Raw genomic sequence first — 12,747 nt, 5'->3', positions numbered from 1 at the left:
GTTGGAGGGTATTGGATGGTGCTTTTACAGCTCTAAACGTGAGGACATGGAGGGATGGCTGCCAGCATCTGGCTGAAAGCTTGGGAAAGAGGAAGGGGAAGGAGGGTCGGCAACGGGTTAATGGGAGGGAGGTGACACCGTGGTCATCTGTGTCTCTCATCTCAGGGTACCTCTCCACTAGCCCCCGGGCTCATCCCATCCCATGCCAGCCCTGCTGTTATCCCACTGCTTCCTGTTGTAAACTATTTCCAGAGCAAGTGTGAAACAATTAAACAAACCGAAGGGCAGAGTCTGCTCACCAGATCAAAGGCGTGAGCCCTGCAGCGGTACCTCGCTCCCGCGGCTCCCTCCTTCCCTGCTCCTCCTGCCTTCCCCACTCTGGGCTCTAAAGCAGTGCCCTGATCAGGGCTGGGGAGCCAGGGCCCTCTGTGGTGCCACTCAGGGTCCACTGGTAGCTTGAGCCTGGAATAATTCCAAAATGTGGATGCTGCCTGTTCTATCCTCCATGCAGACACACGTATGGTGACAACAACTGGGCAGTGGGATGTGACCCCAGCTGTGCCACCACAACCTTGTCACCATCCTCAGCCTCATCTGGAGGTGTGAGGACAGCCTGAGGTTTCTCCACTTGGCCATCCTTGGAGATGGAGACTCTGTGCTCTTTCTCCATCTCCCCCTTTTCCCCCTCTCCATCAGAGCCCCTGGAGCAGGGAGCATCTCAGCTCCACCTGCCTGGAAATACCGGCCGCAGCTTTGCCCGGGCTTGTTCCCCATGTGCAGAAAGCACCGTGCATTCAGCTCAGCTGCGCTCTGGGACATGATCCCTGAGACTTGGGAGAGACCCCCCTGCCCTTCTGGATCATCATGGGCGTGCCAGGGGACACGGGGCACTCAGGGTGCCACATCTGGGAAAGAGGAAGGGGATGTGCCCTCTGAGGATGGAGAGCTGGTGATGCTGAGGGATGTGCAGGGCGGTGGAGACACCGGATAACCGTGTGTCCCAGGCTGCTCCTGGAGGTGCTGGACTGGAAAGGCACATGGGAAGCCAGGAGAGAGCCCTGGCCCTGGGTTTCCTCCGTGGCTGGAAGGGTCTGTGTGGTGTCCACAGCATAAACACAGGCGGACCGGGCGTGCGGCCGCGCAGCCGCGTCGCCTCGTCCCCCGAGCACAGGAGGTCAAATACATCTATTTATTGCCATCACCCCGGGGCTCTGTGACCCCGCAGCTCTGGGGCTCTGCTTGGGGAAAAGGTTCTGCTGGGAGGGAGCTAAAAGGGTCCTCTGTGGTTTCCCATGGAAGCCTGAACACGAGGATGGCTCCTCCAGGCAGGCGCTGCTGCGAGATGTCCCGCTTTAATCTGGTTCCATCCTTCCCCTGGTACTGAGGGATCTGCTGCAAGATCCTCGTGGGGAACCTCCTCAAGTTTCCTTCTCCCACACGCCTCCTCCAGAGACTCCTACCAGCAAAAGTAAAAAAGGGAGGAAGGCAGAAGTCAGCACTGAGCATAAATCTTTTTGCAATAAGAGGTGAATAAGACATAAATCTAAAGAAATTTTTTCTTTTGAGTGGTCTTCAGGGGTTAAAAATAATGGGATTTTAGGTCCTTTTAAAAATAGTGTTTGTAAAAGGCTTTAATAGAAACCTTGGCAACTGTCCATGTGATTAGTGATTTAAAAACATGAAACCTCCACACATGTTTAAAAGTTTTAATAAGTTAAAATTAAATGAGTGAAACTCTGGGAATATTTTTTTGTTACTGCAAGCTAAGAAAATCATGTCCGTTAAGCAAAACTTAATACAAATATAAACAGGTAATGCACATCTGTAAATTATTTTCATGTCTCCAGGGGCTGGAAAAAAACCTAAGTGAGACCAGCATTCTTATATATATTTTGCCTTGACAGCTCAGGAAAAAATTTGCCAAAAACCAGAGTTAGAGCACTGGGCTGGCGTGGGAAAGTTGGTTTAGTGAGAAATTTGCCCGAGGCTATTTAAATAAAAACAGGCGTTTTTCTTTAATGGCAAATGCCTGTTAAATACAACCAAGGCGGCTTCCAATCGCCTGAGTAACTTGTGTGCCTATTCCTTCTTGACACTTTCATCTCTTTATCATCACAATCAATATTTTGCTCTTATACCTTCGCAATAAAAATAAGACTGATAAGGCAGACATCAAACTGGATCTCTCCTGCTTTCCCCACCGTGCTTGACTTGGCATTGCTTTGCCGCCTGGATTTTGGAGCAGCACGGAGCGTTAGCCCTCCTCATGCTGGTACATGCACCCCCACCCTCCCTCATGCTCTGAAAAAACCTAATTTTTAGTAATTAAGTGTGAATCAAAGCAGGTAGAGCATCCTGGAAAGTCTGAGCAGATAAAAATGCACTGGTCATGGAGTCTGTGAGGTGAAACTATCCCCAAACTTCTCCATAATGGGATTAAGGCATGATTCTCTGGGGCACCAGAGAAAAGAGGCTGGATTTGCAAGAATGGTCTAAATCCTGATTTGTTTTAATCTTATCTTTCTTAAATAGCTGAGTGGAGGATTGTGCCTGAACAGTCACAGCTTAAATCACACCGAGCGCCATCCCTCTGCCACAGTGCTCTGGCAGCACGTCCTCATGAAAGATGACTTTCCTCCCACCAGTGCAGTGGCATTTGGTCCCATCAGGATGTCCAGGGCTGGGATGGGACAAAGGACAATCAGTCCTTGCTGCCATGGGCAGAGATTGGTGCCATGTGTGTCCCTGCCCTGGCACGGCTGCCGCACCAGGCTTGGCACTCACGGAGTTTTCCTCCTCACGGGCTGCTGAAACTGGTTTTAATTGCAGGGTTGCTCCTGGCCATCATTTCTGAGAGTGTAAAGTCAGCTCAGGAACTCTCACCCAGGGATTAGTGACAGGCGGGAAGACGTCCCCGAGGAGCAGCTTTGCCCGCACTGTTTGTACCTGGGTGAAAGGTGTTGCTGCAGAATTGCGCTATAAAATCTGTGTCACATTTAAAATAAAATGTCTTTATGGGCTGTGAGGGGAGAGCAGGTGCTGGGCAGGCATTGCTCAGCCTGGCCCTGGCCCCTTGGTCCCTGTGCTGTTCCTATCCAGCTCCATAAAACAACTGAAACATTCTCTGTTGTGTAAACAGAGCCTGGTGGGGTTTATGGAGCTGCGAGTGACAATGTGCTTGTCCCCAGGCCCATCCCAACCACACGGGCTGCTGGAAATGCAGTTCTCCCTGTCCTTTGGTGCGTGTCCCTGTTCCCTCCGTGCTTGTTCACGCCTTTGTCTGCACCCTGGTGCTGCAGACCCTGCGTGTCCCTCTCCTGTCCCTCGGTTACTCAGGGTGTCACAGACACCCAGCTCGGGGATGGGGCAGCTCTGCACACACCAGCTCCCACCCACAGAGGAGGTGCAGGGAGTGACCCCGACTCTCTGGAGTGCAGGCCCCAGCCCAGATTTGTCCCAGTCCTGGGGACATGTGGGACACATTTGTATTTCACATGCATCTTCCTTCAAGGCCATCCGTTCTTTGCTTTTTCTTCCATTCCCCCTTTTCCTGCCGAGGCAGTTTTCATCACCTCAGCAAATAAATTGCTCACCGGGGTGTGTGAAATCAGGATCAAACCTCCTCTGATATCTCCATGAAATAATCGAAAACCATCGCTCACAGCAGTGAAAACCCAAGCGTGATTCTCTGTGCACAAGCCCAGGCATGAACCTGATACTGGATTTCTGGACCGTGGTGCAATGCCAAGCTCATCCAAGTCACGCTGGCATCCCCGCAGTTTCACCCGGCTCTGTGCTGCTGGGATTTGCCTCTCCCAGGGCACATGCTCAAGAAAAACGTCATGCCGTGTGGACACTCGCCCCGCAGAGGTTTCGGGCAGGTTTTCTGGGAGACATCACTCACAGAGATCTGGGCGTGCCCCTTCTCGCTGTGCTGGCCCTGGGGGGGCTGCCTTGCAGGGTCCTGGGATGCCACTGATACCAGCAGGGAGTTTCAGGGGTAGTTCTGTGCCAGCTCTGTTCTCACAGCTCTGGGATTTGGGACTCCTGTGCTGGGATGAAGACAGCTGAAATTCTTAAGTGATTACAAAAAGACAGTAAAAAAGGATTTTCTGCACAGCAGCCTTTGCTGATGCTCCATTCACGGGCACTCCCACCCACCGCCCCCTCTTTCCTTCCTCATGGAAACGGGAAGACTGGGAGATGTTTCACTTTCCAGAACGTCTGCAAAGCAGTCTTTGCCCCCTGAAACACCCACAGGGAGGCCCACACATCCTCTGCACTGCTGCAGGGTGTGCTGGGCTGTTGCAGTAGCAATGGCAGCCCCGTGCTGGGGTGCTGGGGGTGCTCCTTTGTCCCCCCCTGCCATGGCTGGGCACATGTGTGAGGGCTGCTGTCGGGGAACGCTTCCCACCCAGCTCTGACCTTGGTGCCTCCCAGCAAAAACACCTCCTGGAGAGGGGCCAAACACAATAGCCAGTTCCTTCTACTCCCTTCCTTCCCAGGCAGCCACATTATCACAGGGCTCGGCTGCGAATCAAAGCCAGGCACACGAAGACGGGAACCAGGAGAAATCGGCCCAAAGATGCCATTTCCGCTGGGAGAGCAGTGGCACGGAGCCCCCTGTGCTATCACAGGGTGTCCCACCACAGCCTGGCAGGGAGGGAGGACCCTGCAAGCCATTCTTGGGGTACCCAGGAGCTGCAGGAATCCCCCGTGATGCCCAGTGCACCCCCTGGGCCGGATCCCCTGCCCCGTGCCGCAGCGCTGGCTGTGGGGTTTGGTGGTGCCACAGCCGGTTCCAAAGGGTTTGGAGGAGCCCCAGAGCCCATTCCCAGACCTCTGCTCATGGGCAGCTCTACGTGAGTGATTTCTTTCCCAGAAAATCATTGTGGGTTTTCACAGAATCACACAGTATGCTGAGTTGGAAGGGACCTGTCAGGATCGTGGAGTTCAATTCCAGACCCTGTACACGATACTGTGAGAGATGGTATCGAAACCTTGCTGAAGTTCACAATGATTACATCTACTGGCTTTCCTAGATAACTATTGTTTTTCTCAGCTTTAGCCTGAAAAATAAATTTAACTACAAGTCCCTGCCTTGCCAGAATCCTTTGTCACCCCTTCGCGGGGAGAGGTCACTCCTGTTCGCCGGAGAGGCAGCGGGGTGGGGGCTCGGGGTTTCCTGGCTGTTCCCCCATCTGCAGGGACGGGGTCGCTGCTGCCGTGGCACGCTGCGGGCACAGCCCGGTGGCACGGGCCGGGCCGTGTGCCGTTCCACCCCCGGCAGCACCTCCGCCTGCGGCACGGGCCGGCGCGGGCGGCGGGCTGGGAACCGGCCGGCCGGGAGATGCCAGCAAGGTGTGATCCCTCCTCCGCCGCCCGCAGCCGCCGACTTCAAAGCCCGGTGACCTTTCAAATGCAGCAGCTCCCGCGCAGGGCGGGGAGACTCCCAGGCCGGGAGGAAGCAGGGACTGCAGGAGAGAGAAAGAAACCACACACACCTGGAGCCCAGGATGGATGGGAACGACCCCCTGTCCCAACATATGGGGACAAGGTGATGCTGCCTGGTGGGACCCACGTGCCAGCACCAGCTCCCCACTCCTGGCAGGATTCTGTGCCTTTGGAGTCTGCTCCTGGCACAGCTGGGCTGGGCTGGTGCTGTCACCTGGACTTTGGAGTGCAGAAGCTGCCGAGGGTGGTGGTGTCCTGCTCTGGCACATGGCTGAGCCGTGCCCCTGTGGCACCTGGGTTCTGCCAAGGCCTGGATGGAGCCACAGCCCTGCCCCATGGAGCAGGGAGCTGCAGGAGCCCGCGGGACGATGCTCCCACGGATGTCCAGCAGCATAAACACATCAAAGCGTGTCCTGATGGCAGCGAGTAAACAGGAAGGGACAGAAAGACAAACACGGCTCCTCACAACTGGCGGGGGAGAAAAACAACTCTCTCTCCAGGCGGGAGAAGGTTTGCTGCCTGCTCAGCTGTGACCCTGTGGAGAAATGAGCCAAATGAGCCAAATGGGCCAAATGGGCCAAAAGGGCCACCTGCTCCAAATGCTGCTGGGTGGGTGGCTGTGGGGGGCTGAACCCTGCCAGGGGTTGTGGATGCCCATGTGCCCCTTGCTGCCCGTGCATACCAGGGCATTGTGCTCAGCGCTCTGAGCAAAGTGGATTTAGGACAACTGGTGGAGACAGGGCTGAGTGGGATGGTGGCACACGGGGTGTTGCAGGCTGCTGCTTCTCCTGCTGCTTCCCCAGAGCCTAGGCCGGTTCCCAGGGCTGCCCCACAGGGCTGCGCCAGGATCCCTAATGGGATTAAGGTCCTCCTTGCCGGTCATCCCATCCTAATCCCGCTGGGAGGCGAAAAGTCAGGCTGGGACAAAAGGCATTAGCTGTCCGTGCCTGGCCGTGGCCGCTGACTCCCGCACAGTGGTGGGGCCAGGGCAGCAGCCACAGACCCCTCACTGCTGCCTTGTGGGTGGTCACACCACTGGCTGAGTCCCTGGACACTGCTGGGGACACTGCTGGGGACACGTGGGGACCCCAGCCATGCCAGCACTGGACGTGGGAGCGCGGCGCTGGCACGGCTCCGCTGGGCGTCAGTGGGATGAGCTGATTCACTGCCTCGGAGCAGCTGCTGTCCAGCAAAGTTCCTGTTTTTCAGCGAAATCCCTAACTCCATGCCTGGAACAAACAAATGAGAGCGGAGCAGGTGCCTGGCCCTGTGCAGGGTAGCTGCAAGGGCACAGCCTTGGCTGGCTGTTGGAAACACAAACTCCGGAGCTGGACTGGTCCACAGTCAGAAATGGAGGAAACAACTCAAAAAAATCCCCTCTCCAAAGAAACTCCAGACTCAGGGGTTTGGGAGGGAGTCAAACCCTCCTGCTTTGGGGCATGAGAAAAAGTGAAAAGGTGAGAAAATGAAAACTAAATTTTCCCTGGAGAAGGATTATCCCCCATGTGCCTATTCCTCTCCACCTCATCCTTGCTGTCCCCCAGGCAGCCCAGCAGGTCCCCATCCCTGGAGAGTCCTGGCAGTGTGACCAAAACCCCCTCTGCACCCATGGGAGATGACTCTAAGGGTCAGATCTGGGCTGTGCTAAGTGTTCAGGGGGTTTAAATTAAAACATTATTTAAATGAAAACACGAATGTGTTTCTCTGCTCAGGCACAGCAATGCGGGAGCAACAACACAGCGCTCAGGAAAGGGGAACTCATCCCACCCCACAGCACTCCTGGGGACAGCCCAAGGTGCCTCCAGCAAAGGGAACACGAGGGTGAGGGGCCCATCCAGGCTATCCCTGCCCCCCAAACCACAACCATGGCGGGGTGACACCCAGCACAGCCCCACGGGGCACGGGGCGGGCAGGGGGGCACCGCTCCCCATGCCAGAGCAGGCTGGCTTCAGTTTGCTGAGCGGGATGTTTTCAAACCTGCTCTTGAGGGAGGAGGTTTTCCAACGGAAATATGTAACTGACTGTAAATAATGGCTTTTATCTGCAGTGAAATGAATAAGCTGCCGGCAGCAGCGGGGCAGAGCCGGTGGGGCTGCGCAGGTGACAGCGCACGGTGTTGGGTTACGGGTTCCCCATCACCGCCAGAGCCCCCCGATGGCTTGTGACAGGTTCATAAGCTGAGAAATGTGATGCTTTGCAAGGTTCAGTAAATATTAGGACTACTCCTCCCTCTTTCTGGTGCAGGTTTAATTGCGAGGATAATTCATGAGAGCACAAGGAAGAAGAAAAAAAAAAAAACTGGGAAAATCGGACCTGTTAAATAGAATCCATTAATAACAAAATGATTGTTCTTCTGCATGTGATTCAGACAGCTGCCTAATTGTTAATTACCTCGATATGAGAATAACAGGTAATTACTGGGCTGCATCACGAGGAGCTGACTTTTTTTTCCTGCTTCTTTTCTCTTGGTGAATGCCGGAGCTGGAGCGTGCCCCGGCAGGTCACGCCAGGACTCGGAGGAGAGGCACTCCCCAGGCAGGGTTGCTCCTGAGGTGGAAGCTCTGGGTTCCAGCCACGTCCTGAAGCTATTCCTGCTCTTGGACATAGATCTCAAGACACACAGCTTTTCCTCGGGGTGCTGGGGACCAGACACCCCCCTCAGCCATGGGGCCCTGCCCAGGCAGAGCCCAGCCCTGGCTCCACACTGAGCAAACAAGAACCAAAAGTCATTGGTGACCTTGGCTGTCAAATTCCCCAAGATTACTTGATTTAAGAGACATTCTTGAAATATTTCGTCCCCATTTGTCTGTTGCAAAATGTGCTTTCTACACGCTCACAAACACACTCAATCCCAGAGGCACACACACAGGTAGGTACTGAGCAAGCACCTGGCAAAGACAGGACTCTGCTTTAAGTTTTTCTGCACCAAGAAACATTTCTGGGTCCCAGTTTCCAGAGGTGAGAGGATGCAGAGACAGACAGGCACTGCTGGAGGGGGTGATAACATCTGTGCAATTAGTGATGCTGCTGCTGGGGATTTGCCATTGATGGTGCCTGGTTCTGTGCAATTTTTGCCTTTGGCTTCTTCCAGGGAAGTGATGCCAGCCAAGACACAGCTGAGCAAGGAGGCAGTCAGGACAGAGAGAGCTGTCTGAGAGCTGATCGGAGGAGGAGGCAGCCCCAGTGGTGCCTCCCACACTGGCTGGGCTGCAGAGGCCTCACCCAGTGCTGGTGTTTCCCATGCCAGAGGAGCAGGACATCAGTCAGATCTCCGTGGGACGTGGAGCTGATTTCAGTCCTGCAGAAGGCAACTTTCCAAGCTATTCCATTAGCTGCCCAACCAGAGGGTGCTGGGGAACATGATGGGGTCCAGTGGCTCTGGAGTCACCCACCACAGGCTCTATCCCAGCCATTCCCATCACCTGGAGATGATGGGAAGCAGCTTGGAACCCTGCACCCTCTGCCAGAGGCAGTCCTGGCCCTGGGCACGTCCCACTGCCAGCAACGTGCTGGGGAGGGAGGGAGGGATGCTCTCCTTCTCGTCCTGGCTTCCTGCAGGCAAAAATAGCCCCGGGTTCCTGTGCATGTGGTGTATTTATAGTGTGAGAGGCTCGGGAGTGCTGCCCTTCTGCCTCTCACCTGCGTTTCAGGGAGGAAACCCCATCTCCCTGTGGTGTGTTCATGCATGGCTTCCACACCAGAGAGGCCCCCAAAGCTTCCCAGGGGCACCAAGCACAAAGTGACAGTGTCCCTGCTGTGGGGACAGTGCTGGGCCCGGCTGGGATGCCAGGTGGGATAACCCATGGCACGGGGATGTGGGGGACACGGAGGGCACCTGGTGCTGCCCTCAACACCTGCACAGCGAGGGCAAAGCCTGCGGGATGGGTGGCAAGATCCTTCTGAGATGCAAAAGAGAAGGAAGCCTGGAATCCAGCCCCCAGCTCCGTGCTGTCCAAGAGATCCAGGGCTGAGGGCTCCAGCTGTGAGGTGGGCGATGCCTCCCTGCACTGGCAAGGGCAGGGCTGGCACAAATCACCACCCACAACAGTGACAGGAGCTTATTTTTCTAAGCATATCACCAAAGAAGCTAAATATACATTTTCCATTCAATTACCCAAAGCAGCGATAGCCCAGAGCCTAAAAATAAATCCCTTTGGATTGTGCCCGGGCCAGAATTAGAATGCCTTCAGACCAAACCCTGTTCAGCTTCATCTCAGCCTGAGCCTCTCTGCCTCTGGCACAAGACAGGGTGGCTCTGAGTGCCCCCACCTTCTCCAGCTCCAGCCCAGAGGCTCTGTGCTGGCACATCCCAAGCACTGGTGGTGAGCAGAAGACCCCCAGTGGCTGCTGCCTGTTGCAAGACTGATCTGCTGGAAAAATTCATGTTTTGCAAGGCTTTTCCCAGCCCAGGGTATGCCAAGTGTTGGCCCAAACCCCAGTGTGTTCCCCATCTCACCAGCCTCCCACCCTGGCTGCTGCCTCAGCATCAGCTGCCCAGGGTTCACATCCCCACTTCCAGCCCCTTTCCAGCTCTGATTTTTGCCCCTCTCCACCCCCACAGGTTTTTCCTGCACCCAAATATGCAAGTGGGGTCACACTGCTGCTCCTGCATTTGATGCATACTCACTTTGGAGAGCTCTGTGGACACAAGGGGCCAGGCACTGATGCCTTGGCCACCCCAGCCAGACCCATCTCGTCCTTCCCTGCACCGTGTAACTCATAACCACTGCTCCAACTCAGTGAAATAACACATTTGAAAGAAATAGGGAAAAAAAAAATACCCCAAACCCTGTAAAACTGAAATTGTAGTTCTCCCGGGATGCGGAGTCTGAAATATTCCCACAACCTTTGCATAATGCATTGCTCATGTCAGACCTCGGGAGACAGAAATTAATAGCTAACAGCAAGCAGGCATGGCACACACGTGGGCTTCCCTTCGTTCCCTGCTCCCAGGGGCTCCACGCTCGGGGGATACTTTTCCTTTACATTCAACTCAAATAATTCTCATTTAAAGACCCGAGAAGAAAAAGGCTGTAGAGGACTCGCAGAGAATTTGTGCCAAACAGGAAATATTCAATAAATGTTTATCCTCTCGCACAATGGTGGGGTTTCAAAAGTTTTCTGTGGATGAGATTTAAGGCTGGAGGGGTGGAAGGGCTTTTCCTCCCCCTCTGGGCTCTGGATGAGCGAGAGATGAGTTTGGGTTCTGCCTGTGGCACCGAATTCCTTGTCTGGGCAGCTGCTCCCGCTGATGGAAGTGGGATCTGCACCGTGCTGTGGCCCTAATTGCATTGAGGGCAGGAGCTAAAGGATTTAATTCCTGGGGCAGGAGTCAGAGTTCACTGTCAGCCAGGACACTGCCCTGGTGGGATGCTCTGTGCCTCAGTTTCCCTGCCAAGCCCTCCATTCCCTGCAGAAACGGGGCCATGCTAACCAGACCCCTTTCAAATCCTCTCCTTCCCTCTGCTTTCCTGGTCCCGGCAGCATTTTCCCAAACCTTCCTCCCCTCCCCCCCAAAAATGTGAAAAAATAGCTCCATCTGGATGCTGTTTCCACCCAGGCACAGGCCCCGGGGCCGGGAGCCAAGAGAGCAGCGCCTGTGAACGGCAGACGTGGGAGAGGGGAGGATGTGATGGGGAAGCTGTGAGAAAAGCCTGAGGTCGGCAAACCTTCGGCCTCACCGTGGGAGCCTCTTCCTCACAGGACAGGGCTCTGGGGCAATGCCAGCCCCTGCTCGAGGGATGGTGGCTGTCTGGGCTGGGCATGGCATGGAGACAGGAGGGACAGAGGTGCCCAGCTGAGCCAGAGCCACCCCGTTTCCCTGTGCTTCAGAGCGGGACATCCCACGGGAGCGTGGCTGGTGTGGAGCAGCCTCAGGGATGTTGCATCACTCCTCCAGCAGCAGCTCCAGACTCCCCGGCCTCATCCAGGGGAGGGGATGGGCTGGCTTCCCGCTTCCCAGACTTCCCACGCCAGCACGTGTTATTTATGACCCGCAGGTTTTCAAATTAAACATAAATTAGCGGGGGCGGGGGAAGCGGGGTCCCGCTCGTGGCCACCGGCGTGCGAGGAACGACCTCGCTAGAGAGGGGGGGACAGTCCCAGCTGGCACGGCAGGAGTTAAACCGCCGGCGTGGGGAAGCCACCTCCATCCTCCAAAATACAATCGACCAGGAAATAAACAGGAGCTTGTGTTTGTTTCAGTGCACAAGTGAAAAATAAAAGGATTTCCTGTGGGCCGGGGCGCCCGGGGTCCCGCAGCCCGGCCGCCCAGCGGCCCCGCGCCCATTGTTCACCCCAGCTCTGCCACGGGGGACATTGTTCCCTCGAAATGTCCCATCAGATAAAGCAGCTGTGCTGCCCATGGCCACCAGCACGAGCCCGTGGGGTTTAGACAGAATTTGGGAGCAGCACCCCACTCGTGTGCTGCCTGCAGAGAGGGAGTCCCAGCCTGCTCTCCAGCCCAGGGGTGCCAGGAAAGCAGTGACACCCTGGCATCTCAGTGGGTGACACCACAGTCCCACCCACCCCAAGTGTGCTTCACTGGAGCAGACCCTGCTCAGATTTTGGGGTCTGAGCAGTGCAGGGGTGCAGGGAGGCCCTGGGTGACACACGAAGGCTTCACACCCTCTCAGAGAGGGTTTCTCTCTTCCCCTTTTCATCAGCCGAGTCTCACTGAAGCAGTAAAACCTCACGTTTCCTACTGCTCAGTGATATTTGCTGACTGCAGTGTCACAACAACCGTACCGGATGAGTGGAAAAAAAAAAAAAACAACCAAGAAATGTTAGAAAAATAACCTTGCGTGGAGGCACGTGGGAATGCTGAGCCCTGGCAGCCGCAGGAGCAGAAACCCCTCGCTGGGGCTGCTGCTCCTGGAAAGCAGCAGAGTCCAAGGGAAACCTTCCTGCAGCCTCTGGCTGGTCCCAGTGCCGGCATCTGGGGCTGGGGATGGCACAGCACTGCACACTTGGGTGTGAAGTGCTCGGCAGGGCTGCCCACGCTTTCACTGCCGGCCTGAGCGAGGTGTTAAGAGCATCTGAAAACAAGGGAGATTTTGCATTTCAAGTCATTCCCCACCTGCTGCCCCTGAAAGGGGTGAAAGCAGGGTCAGGGATCCACCTGGGGCTCCCTAGGAAAACCCCAGGCCCCAGCAGGAGGCATTTCAGTGGAAAAAATTAAGTAACAAAAGTAAAAATGATGTGGACGCAGCCATCAGCGTTTGCTGTATTTTGCTTTTGAGCAGCCTGGCCATGCTGGGGTGGGTCTGAACTCCTCTGCACTTGCCTTACAAA

This window comes from Pyrgilauda ruficollis, unplaced genomic scaffold (assembly GCF_017590135.1).
Source record: "Pyrgilauda ruficollis isolate IOZ18807 unplaced genomic scaffold, ASM1759013v1 scaffold62, whole genome shotgun sequence".
Classification (NCBI taxonomy): domain Eukaryota; kingdom Metazoa; phylum Chordata; class Aves; order Passeriformes; family Passeridae; genus Pyrgilauda; species Pyrgilauda ruficollis.
This window is presented reverse-complemented; position numbering follows the sequence as displayed.